The sequence below is a fragment of the Hemitrygon akajei genome, chromosome 21, assembly GCF_048418815.1.
Source record: "Hemitrygon akajei chromosome 21, sHemAka1.3, whole genome shotgun sequence".
Taxonomy (NCBI): Eukaryota; Metazoa; Chordata; class Chondrichthyes; order Myliobatiformes; family Dasyatidae; genus Hemitrygon; species Hemitrygon akajei.
Genome location: NC_133144.1, coordinates 40,606,697 through 40,618,805, shown reverse-complemented (window position 1 = coordinate 40,618,805; position 12,109 = coordinate 40,606,697). Strand labels below are relative to the sequence as shown.

The following is a 12,109-nucleotide window of genomic DNA, read 5'->3' as shown; positions in this document are numbered from 1 at the left end:
GGTGCTCCAAGCAAATACCCAAACACTTTACCCTCAAAAAACTCAAAAGCTTGCAGGTCCAAGAGCAAAGTAACTCATTTACTTTAGAAACTGGAGCAGCTCTTTTTCTTCCATTAAAAAAAATGAACCAGTATTCTCCAGAACGTCTGCATAGATACATGAAGTGTCAGGACTCTTGGCAGTGAGATGTGGATATTAGGGTGCTTGGAGTGGGGGAAAGTTTTACTGCTTACAACATGTCAGGCAACACAGAAGGTGCTCTACTTCCAGGTTATTTAAGTAGTTTTATTTAGAAACTCTCAGAGACTTCAGGATTTTCTTTGTGGTCAAAGTCCCCAGTCACCATCAAAATAAAGTAAAGCAGATTAATAATGAGGCCACTGGGCCAGTAGATGAAGTCTCCTTCTCCCTTCCATTTGTATATTCCCAACTACTGCATCAGCACAAGATCCTAGGCTAATGGTACCAATGGTACTTGGGGACTGTTGGCTAGATCCCGTGCACCAGCACTGTAAATCAACAACAGCAGCCTGCAATCATGCCGCAGATTAAAAATGGTAATACAATTTCTGCACAGGAACACATTAAATTAAAGTTTGAGCATATACAAGGCACTCCTATTTTGAACATGTTGTCTTCTGTGCAGTTTTACCCTGTAAGTAGTAGAGGATATTTTCAATAGTAGGAGAGTCTAGGACCAGAGGGCACAGTCAGTTCTTCTGTTCTGAGACTGTTCTTCTTTTAGAACCAAGATGGGGATGAAGTTCTTTAGCCAGAAGGTGTGAATCTTTGTGTATCATTAGCACTTAAGGCAGTGGAGGCCAAGTCATTGGGCATATTTGAAGAAGAGTTTGAAATGTTCTTGATCAGTAAGGGCATCAAAGGGTACACGAAAAAGGCAGGAGATTGAGATTGAGAAGGAAAATAAATCATACATGATCGAATGATGAAGCAGACTCGGTGGACCAAATGGCCTTATTCTGCTCCCATGTCTTATGGTTTTATGCTCTGTCCTGAGAATGAAGGTGTGCTGCTAGTAAATTATATTGGGTCCTCAAATAAATCGTCATCCATCCTGGTGTTTTAATTAGGACAGCAATGGTTGCTTTATACCTGATACAAGTCCAGACAAGTAGCACAGCGACCATCAAATACCATGAACAGTCTGCACCTTGTCCTCTAACCTATTCCCAGTCAAATAACTATTCAGCTCTCCTTTTTGAAGGAGTGAATCAACACAGCACCTATATGTGTCCTGGATGGATACATTTTAATGGTAGTTGGCCTTATTGACAGCTCTTCGCTTTGGGATAAATTGTACTTGCATGGTAAAGAATTGTTGCCGGTTACAACAAGTAAATATATAGCCATCTGCTATTAATGGAAGATTTTCATCCAGGCTAATGAGCTGGCACAATGGACCAAAGGAGCTGAAATGAATGCACCTTTCTCATTGAATAGCTCTCATTATACCCAAGGAATTGGCAGCCTCCCAGGCACCTCTTTATAATGAAGGCTGCTCACATCTGCTTGGGTTCAGAGTTTCCCTTTGTTTCTGTTTGGATTGAATGTCTGAATGAATATTAAAAAGTATAAGGAGGTACAACGCACTGTGTGAAAAGATGGGCAAATTGGTACTTTTAATCAGCAGCTTGATCCAGAACAGACAAAATTCCCAGCCTGATAATATTCTTTTGCAAACTAAATCTATAGCTATTAAGATTCGACCATATTAATATTGTAATTGAATGCGAATTAATGAATGCAAATCAACATGGCACATTCCCTCTCATTTTGAAGACGTGGCTGATTATGTTGTACAGTTCACGGTTAATCCCACATTGATATGCATAACATTCTACACATCGACTATTTGTGTACATAGCTTGGAGTGCATTGACATAAATTAAACTGATGGTTAACAACTGATTAAATATGGCTGCAGGGCGTCTCTTTTTCATTTTGCGTTGTCTGTAGCTTCTGTGCTCCTGATTACTTTGCCGTCTTGTTTAGCTAAGGATTCTTGATGTCGCCAACACCCTCCATACCTCACCCGCCTTGTATTCAACATTAAGGATGAGCCTTGGTGCTGAATGTGATCCTTCATTCTGCAGGGATCCATAATCAAGCACAGTCCTGCCCTCACGTAGTGTCTCTGTGTCTGGACCTTCCAGCAGGAGTCACTGGATCATTCTCTATGCTTACAGTTTAAGAATGCTAAAGCCAACTGCAGGACTTCATAGGCACCCTCTCAACAGTTAATGCAAGTGGCTTCTCAGATCTGCAGTCAACTGTGATTACTCAGGGGGCAATTTTAACTTTAATTGTTTGGATGAAGTTCAATGCTGTTTTAAAGCTGATTTTAATATTGAATAGGATGCTATTTGTAAGTCTGACTAATCTTGTCAGTTTCCTGTTAGCAAATTAACCCACACTCTCACACAGAGCAGATTGCACTGTTACGTGCTGTTTTAATTTTGATGCTTTGCGTGGGTAGCAATTCAAATTGTGGATTCCTTTACAATTGTATTTCATCTCCAGCAAGCAAGTTGCGATACTCATGTCTATCTCACAGAGTTCTCCATGACATCCTTGTCATGGTTTGAAGACTTGAGTGCCTCGATGATCCAGAGAGCTATGTTGGCTGGAGTTGGAAACTCCATCACACTGAGCACAGGCCCCTCCCCCCCCAGGGCTGTGTGCTCAGTCCACTGCTGTTCACTCTGCTGACCCACGACTGTACTGCAACACAGAGCTCGAACCACATCATCAAGTTCGCCGATGACACGACCGTGGTGGGTCTCATCAGCAAGAACGATGAGTCAGCATACAGAGAGGAGGTGTAGCGGCTAATGGATTTGTACAGAGCCAGCAACCTGTCTCGGAATGTGAACAAAATAAAAGAGATAGTTGTTGACTTCAGGAGGACACGGAGCGACCACTCTCTGCTGAACATCGACAGCTCCTCAGTAGAGATCGTTAAGAGCACCGAATTTCTTGGTGTTCACTTGGCAGAGAATCTCACCTGGTCCCTCAACACCAGCTCCATAGCAAAGAAAGCCCAGCAGTGTCTCTACTTTCTGCGAAGGCTGAGGAAAGTCCATCTCCCACCCCCCATCCTCATCACATTCTGCAGAGGTAGTATTGAGAGCATCCTGAGCAACTGCATCGCTGCCTGGTTCGGAAATTGCACCATCTTGGATCGCAAGACCCTGCAGCGGATAGTGAGGTCAGCTGAGAAGATCATCAAGGTCTCTCTTCCCACCATTACAGACTACACGCTGCATCCGCAAAGCAAACAGCATTATGAAGGACCCCATGCACCCCTCATATAAACTCTTCTCCCTCCTGCCATCTGGGAAAAGGCACTGAAGCATTTGGGCTCTCATGACCAGACTATGTAACAGTTTCTTCCCCCAAGCTATCAGACTCCTTAGTACCCAGAGTCTGGACTGACACCAACTTACTGCCCTCTACTGTGCCTATTGTCTTGTTTATTATTTATTGTAATGCCTGCACTGTTTTGTGCACTTTATGCAGTCCTGGGTAGGTCTGTACTCTAGTGTAGTTTTTTTTTGTCTGTGTTGTTTTTACATAGTTCAGTGCAGTTTTCCTACTGTTTCATGTAGCACCATGGTCCTGAAAAACATTGTCTCGTTTTTACTGTGAACTGTACCAGCAGTTATGGTCGAAACAACAATAAAAAGTGACGACTTGACTTGAGTCAGGGCTTTATGCTTTGGCTCTTGGTAGGGTCACCCATGTCAAATAGGCCCAAGGGTAGAGGACAGACTAAGTGTGGTTCACCTGTCCTCCAGGCCTGGGGATTCAGCTCAGTGCTAACAACACTGACTGGTAAAAACAAAACTATTACGGAAATAGCAATGAAGAATCCTTCTACATCCGTGTGTGACAGTGTTCCTGAGTCTCCACCCAGGACTTGCATGTTTGACAGTAGTGAAATTGAGAGGAAGCTACTAACATGATGAAGCAAGACCTGAGCACCATTAGAGATGGAGGCCTTCCATTGCTGCCCTAAACGCCAGTGGTGTAACAGGCAGTATGTACAGTATCTCACACAGTGGATTGTTGAAAATCAGTGCTATCTTTAATCACAGTATGGACAGATCTTCATGGAGTTTGTTCTTTAAGTTTGTAGTCGTGCACTGAATCAGGCTAGGTATGCCCAACTTTCCTAACTTAGACCTGGGCTAACAGGATAATATTTAAATAGTAAAACTGATAATCTGGTGTCCAACCACTTAGTAATACCTGTGTTTCCAAGTGCTAGCTCCCACTTTTTCTTCAACCCTATGTCCCTGTTGTGCACTCTCTGTGTCCTGTTCCTGTGGTCTCTACCACTCACAGGGGCCACATTTCCTCTGCTTTCCTACACACAGGAGCTTGATGAAATGTTCTCTACTTTCTTGACTGGGTGAGTGCAGCTCCAACATTGCTCAAGGGGCTCAAAACCATCCAGGTCAAAGCCACCTGCTTGATTGAACGTTGTGGAGATGCTACGTTGGCACTGGAATGGATGGTGACACTTGCAAGCTGCCCCCAGCATAGCTAAGGATAATGACGGCTGTTAATGCAAATGACACATTACACTATATGTCTCTTTGTACACATGATAAATAAGTAAATCTGAATCCAAAACTAACATCTTATCCATCACTCATAAACATTATGTTCCTCCACTAGTGGTACACTGTAGTTACGGTGTGTACCATCCACAAAATGTACTGCAGTCAATGGCCCAGTCTTCTCCTACAGTGCCTCTCAGAACTTCAGTCTCTTCTACCAAGGACAAGACAGCAGGAGCATGGGGACAGCACCCCTCATGGGTTCCCCTCCAAGTTCTGCAGCATCCTGACTTGAACATTTACTGTTGATCTTCCATCACCGAATTGAATTGACTTTATTGCTTGCATCCTTCATATACATGAGCACAAAAGGATAGTCAATATAATATAGAAATACAATTGTGTCAGCATGAATTAAGCAGTCTGATGGCCTGGTGGAAGAAGCTGCCCCGGAGTCTGTTGGTCCTGCCTTTTATGGTGCAGTACCGTTTCCTGGATGGTAGCAGCTGGAACAGTTTGTTGTTGGGGTGATTCAGGTCCCCAATAATCCTTCGGGCCCTTTTTACACACCTGGCTTTGTAAATGCCCTGAACAGTGGGAAGTTCATCTACATGTGTGCTGGGCTGCCTGCTCCATTCCCTGCATTGCTGGGGCTAAACTCTGGAATGGCCTGCCAATAACACAATGGGAGTAGCTTCACTTGAAGGACTGCAAAGGTTAAAGAGGGACACTCATCATAACACATGGACAACACATTTCATACACTACCTCCCCCCACACCCCAAAAAAATGAAGAGATAACAAAAAATGCATATTGTGGAGACACAGGAGACTTCAGATGCTAGATTCTGGAGCAGCAAACAATCTGCTGAAGGAAGTCAGCAAGCCGAGCAGCATCTGAGGGAGGAAAGGAATTGTTGGCATTTCAGGCCAAAACCTTACATTAGGACAGATTGCGAGTTTAAAGCAAGACATCAACAATTTCCCACCCCCCCCCCGCCCCCACAGAATCTGCTTGACTCAGAGTTCCTCCAGCAGGCATGTGAATATGTATTGTGGAGCTCCTTTTGGGCAACAAAGGGTGTGTTTTGGCTTGTGATTGTTTTCTCAAGGTCAGGTCTCACTCCAGATTGGATTCTCTAATGGGAATACAGTCTACTCCACTTAATTAAAAAATGTTTCATTCATATTATCTGATCATTTGAATTGGAATTAAGAAATAAATGACCAGCTCCTATGCTATTTAATTAAAATCACTCAGTTAAAGTTACTAGATGGTTCTAATTTAACTGGAAGAAAATAATCGACCTAGCAGGAGTAGACTAAAATGTTGAGAAGTCTGTTACAGAATACACCCTGAGCAGCACCCTAAGCTTACCATGGCACAATCTGAAGTGGAGACAGACCCTTCAATGCATCAAATCTGTGCTGATAATTGAGCAGCCATTATCACCAATTCTGCACGAATCCTATTTTATTCTCCCCATGTTCCCATTAGGACAAGGTTTCCAATCCTTTTTATGCCTTGGACCAATACCATAAGGCAAAGGGTCTGTGGACCCCAGGTTGAGAACACCTGCATTAGGGGTACTTACCAGTGGCCAATTTACCTTGCAACCCTCACATCTTTGGGATGTGACAGGAAGCTCCACAAAGGCAGTTCCTAAGATCAGGATTGAACCAGAGTTGCTGGAGCTATGAGTAGCCACACCGTTAACTGCACTGCTGTGCTATTCTTGTGTGACATCAAATCAGAATAAGAAGCAGCTTTAGCATTTTCCATTTGGATTCTGCCAAGAATCTCTGGAAAAGAGTAAACAGTTGACGTTTCAGGCCGAGACCCTTCTTCAGGGTCCCAATGAAGGGTCTCAACCTGAAACATTGACTGTTTACTTCTTTCCTCAGAATGCTGCCTGACCAGCTGAATTCATCTAGCATTTCAAAATCAGAATCAGAATCAGGTTTAATATCACTGGCATATCTCATGAAATTTGTTAACTTTGCAGCAGTAGTCCAATGCAGTACTTAATCATAGAGAAAAACTGTAAATTATGGTATGAGTATATATATATATATATAAGTCATGCAGAAAAAATTGAAAAAAAAAGTAGTGATGGTTCATAGGTTCAATGTCCATTCAGAAATCGGATGGCAGAGGGGAAGAAGGTGGTCCTGAATTGTTGAGTGTGTGTCTTCAGGCATTTGTACCTCCTTCCTGATGATAGCAATGAGAAGAGGGTGCGTCCTGTGTGATGGAAGTCCTTAATGATAGACGCCACCTTTCTGAGGCATCACTCCTTGAAGATCTCCTGGATACTACAAAGGCTAGTGTCCATAATGGAGCTGACTGAATTTACAACTCTCTGCAGCTTACTTTGATCCTGTGCGGACAGTGATGTAGCCAGTCTGAGTGCTGTCCAGAGTACATTGGTAGAAATTTGAGAGTGTGTTTTTGGTGACATACCAAATCTGTTTTGCTTTGGATTTCCAGGATCTGCAGATCTCCAGCTTGTTGACCTGTGATTACTGACAAACTGTGAATAACAATGGTTAACTATGAAGTTCTGAATGGCTCTGAACTTACAAACATACATATATCGGCTACTAAAACACAGTCCAGCTCTGTTACAGTTTCATGTGCAACTAGTGACTTACTTAACTAAAGAATGGTTTACCCATTCTATGGCATACTACTCTCTTTATTTCAGCTGCACCAGACATTTTGCCTTGCTGATACCAGCACATTTATTCTAATATTAAGTAAGGTTCATAGAAGCAAAGAATCCTGGAGTGTCTGATGAAGGGTCCTGGACCTGAAACATTCATAGTTTCTCTTTCAACACGAGTGAATCTGCAGATGCTGGAAATAAATAAAAAACACAAAATGCTAGCAGAACTCAGCAGGCCAGATAGCATCTATGGGAGGAGGTAGTGATGACGTTTCGGGCTGAAACCCTTCATCAGGAGTCATAGTTTCTCTTTCCACAGATGCTGCCTGACCTGCTAACTATTTTGAAGCATTTCTCGGTTTTGGAGTTTCGACAGCCCAGAAGGTTCCTTTTCTCCCATTGAATACATTCCAACTCCTATTACTTCTAGAATATGAGTTCTGTCCCTCCATGTTGTCCCCATAAAAGGCAGAAATACTTTCCCTCATGCCTATCCAGTTACATTGTAAGAGCTGATCCACTCCAAAGGGCAATGACTTCCAGATCATAATTACTCGCCATATTTATTTATTAAGATACAATGCGGAATAAGCCCTTCAAGCTGTGCTGCCCATCAATCTCCTGATTTAATCCTAGCCTATTCACGGGATAATTTATAATGTACAATTAACCTTTGGAGTGTGGGAGAAAAGCGGAACACCTGGAGGAAACCCCTGTGGTCATAGAGAGAACATCCACTGATGGAAAACAGCTAATGTTACCTAGGTACACCATGATTTTGTGTATCTGTATCAAATCCAGTCTCGACCGTTGTTCTCTAAACAACCCTGATTTCTCCACTTTAATTTTATGGGCGAAATCTCACATTCATGAAGTTATTCTGGTAATCCTTTGCTCTACCCAAGAAAGCATAGCAATGCCTTTACTTCCTCTAAAGACTAGGGAAGTTTGACATTTCCACAATGACACTCACCAGTCTGTACAAACGGACCAGAGAAAGCATCCCATTCAGATGCATCACAGCTTGGTATGGCATTCGCGATGTAGAAGACTACAAGAAATTGCAGAGTTATGAATACAGTCCAGTCCATCACATAAACCTGTCCCTTCTCCATTAACTCTTTACACTTCCTGCTACCTCAGGGAAACAGCCAATATAATTATTGACCCCTCACATGCCAACCACAGTCATCCTCTCATCAGATTGAAAATTTAAGAGCACATGCCACCAGGCTTAAGGGCAGCTTCTACCCTGCTGTTAAAAGACTGTTGAATGAGTTCCTATTTGCTAAAGGTAAGCTCTTGATCTCTCAGTCCGGACTGTGGCATGTTGTTTGTCTAACATACACTGCACTTTCTCTGTAATTGTAACACTATTTTCTGCATTCTGTTTTTTACCCTGTTGTACCACCTTGATATACTTATGTATGACATGATCTGATTGAATGATGTGCAGACAAAAGCTTTTCACTGTATCTCGATACATGTGACAATAATAAACTAATTACCAATACCCTCCCTGGATCTCCATATCTGTCCAAAAATAGAGTAAGCAGAAATAAGCATAATATTCTTGTGTCTTATACCAGTCAAATAAAAATTCAGTGCTTTTTCACTCTCCACCTCTATTTATGAATCTGATATGGGCTGCAAATCCCATATCCCAGCAAATGGATTGGAGAGCTTTCTCCACTGAGTGCACTGCATGAATAGCAAAGCTCCGAAGCCGATCATCTTCTTCAATAGTTCCCGGAATCAGAGTGACAAACACTTGAGCTCTTAAGCTAATGTCACGGTCGGTATTCCGTTGCCTAGGTAACCACAGAGTTAAGCATACAAAAGGCTGGAGGAGCTAATAAAAGCCCCATGCCAGACTTTATCTAAATTAATCCATTGTGTGAGCATGAGCATGGGTGATGCTGATTTTTTTTTAACAAAAACCCAAACAAGTGAGGGAGCGCAGATTTTTAAATGGCAGCTGCATCTGAATGTGTATGAAGCTGTTCATCTGGTCTCCATCATTACCATGAAGGAAGTCTTGGATGGGCCTCGTGGGTTATCTCATGCAAATTTGCTGCCCTCATGCAATTCTTTAAGTATCCGTCTTGATTATGAAACCTACCCTATTACTGAAGTAATCCTCTTTGTTAAAAAGATTTCTAAAGTAGCGGCCCATATCAGAACAATTCCACAGGAGAAGAAGTTGGTTGTGGCTATAATCAGTGTAGACCAAAGATTTCAGGGTCTGCATCCCAGGGTACTTAAAGAGGTGGCTCTAGAAATCGTGGACGCATTGGTAATCATTTTCCAATGTTCTATAGATTCAGGAACAGTTCCTGCTGATTGGAGGGTGGCTAATGTTGTCCCACTTTTCAAGAAAGGAGGGAGAGAGAAAACAGGGAATTATAGACCGGTTAGCCTGATGTCAGTGGTGGGAAAGATGCAGGAGTTAATTATAAAAGAGGAAATTACGACACATTTGGATAGCAGTAGAAGGATCAGTCCGAGTCAGCATGGATTTATGAAGGGAAAATCATGCTTGACTAATCTTCTGGAGTTTTTTGAGGATGTAACTATGAAAATGGACAAGGGAGAGCCAGTGGATATAGTGTACCTGGGCTTCCAGAAAGCTTTTGATAAAGTCCCACATAGGAGATTAGTGAGCAAAATTAGGGCACATGGTATTGGGTACTGACATGGATTGAAAATTGGCTGGCTGACAGGAAACAAAGAGTAGTGATTAACGGGTCCCTTTCGGAATGGCAGGCTGTGACCAGTGGGGTACCGCAAGGTTCGGTGCTGGGACCGCAGCTGTTTACAATATACATTAATGATTTAGATGAAGGGATTAAAAGTAACATTAGCAAATTTGCTGATGACACAAAGCTGGGTGGCAGTGTGAAATGTCAGGAGGATGTTATGAGAATGCAGGGTGATTTGGACAGGTTGGGTGAGTGGGCAAATGTATGGCAGATGCAGTTTAATGTAGATAAATGTGAGGTTATCCACTTTGGTGGCAAGAACAGGAAGGCAAATTACTGTCTAAATGGAGTCAAGTTAGGAAAAGGGGAAGTACAATGAGATCTAGGTGTTCTTGTACATCAGTCAATGAAAGCAAGCATGCAGTGAAGAAAGCTGATGGCATGCTGGCTTTTATAACAAGAGGAATTGAGTATAGGAGTAAAGAGGTCCTTCTGCAGCTGTACAGGGCCCTGGAGAGACCCCACCTGGAGTATTGTGTGCAGTTTTGGTCTCCAAATTTGAGGAAGGACATTCTTGCTATTGGGGGAGTGCAGCGTAGGTTCACAAGGTTAATTCCCGGAATGGTGGGACTGTCATATGTTGAAAGATTGGAGCGACTGGGCTTGTATACACTGGAATTTAGAAGGATGAGAGGGGATTTGATTGAAACATATAAGATTATTAAGGGATTGGACACACTGGAAGCAGGAAGCATGTTCCCGCTGATGGGTGAGTCCAGAACTAGAGGCCACAGTTTAAGAATAAGGGGTAGGCCATTTAGAACAGAGATGTGGAAAAACTTTTTCACCCAGAGAGTGGTGGATATGTGGAATGCTCTACCCCAGAAGGCAGTGGAGGCCAAGTCTCTGGATGCATTCAAGAGAGAGTTAGATAGAGCTCTTATAGATAGCGGGGTCAAGGGATATGGGGAGAGGGCAGGAACGGGGTACTGATTGTGTATGATCAGCCATGATCACAGTGAATGGCGGTGCTGGCTAGAAGGGCCGAATGGCCTACTCCTGCACCTACTGTCTATTGTCTATTGTCTCCCTTTAGCCTCTGGTGTTTCAGAGAAAGCAGTCCATGGTTTTTCAACTTGTCCTTATAGTAATGCAGTCCAATCCAAGCAACATCCTACAGAATTTCTTCTGCACCCCCTCCCAAGCCTTCACAATTGTGTGGCCTAACCAAAGTGACTTCCCGACTTACATATGCAGTGCCCCAACCAATGAAGGGACACGTACCATATGCTTTCTCACCCGATCCACTTGTGTTCCCACTTTCAAGGAGCTATCACTTGCACCCAAAGATCCCTTTATATATCAATGCTTCTAAGTGTCCTGCCACTTGCTGTATACTTTCCTTTTGCATTCAACCTCCTAAAATGCAACGCATCACACTTTCATCTGCTATTCCTCTGCCCAAATTTCCAGCTGATCTATATAATGTTTGATGACCTTCCTTCCTATCCGCAACTCCACGAGTTTTTCTTTTGACTGCGAGTTTACTAATAAGATGACCTATAATTTTACCCAGGTCATTAATATACACCCAGAGGCTGCTTTATTATGTACCCCTTGTACCTAATAAATCAGCCACTGTGTCTACATTCATGCTCTTCTGCTGCAAGATTTGGCATGTCTTCTGGTAAGATCGTGGTGCGCTTGGTCACCGCGTCCTCTCTAGGGCCAAACAAAGGTATAATTGATCATACTTTATGTCTTTTTCACAATCACTAAACACTGCTGAATATGAATAAAGTCAGGTACTGCAGATCTACACCTTCAGTGAGTTTCTCAATAGTGGAGGAGCTGGATTTATTGTGTACTGTGCCGCCAGCTGCAGCCGCCTAAGGAGGAAGGCATGAGAGATGTTGTGCGGTCCAACAAACAGTGCAGATGATTGGCTTGGATGCTTCTCTTGTTGGACTTTGGTAATGTAGAATACTGCAAGTCCAGTTCACTGGTTCATTGGCGAGACCGACAGCAGGGAATCGGTTGGTGTATGGACCAGGCCCTTATGCCGCGGATTTGCCTGTTGCAGCTGCCCAGGAGAGGAGATGCAGAAGTTGGTGTGGTGTGGCTGGGTTGGCCCCTCCCACTATTTCATTTG

The 12,109-nt window shown here is 43.1% G+C and overlaps 1 protein-coding gene across 1 annotated transcript in view; it reads left to right on the top strand.

The window, feature by feature from the left end:
• ptpn20 (protein tyrosine phosphatase non-receptor type 20) overlaps positions 1-12,109 on the top strand; it is a 419,828-nt gene that overhangs the window by 98,356 nt on the left and 309,363 nt on the right. The gene's annotated exons all lie outside the window — the stretch shown is intronic.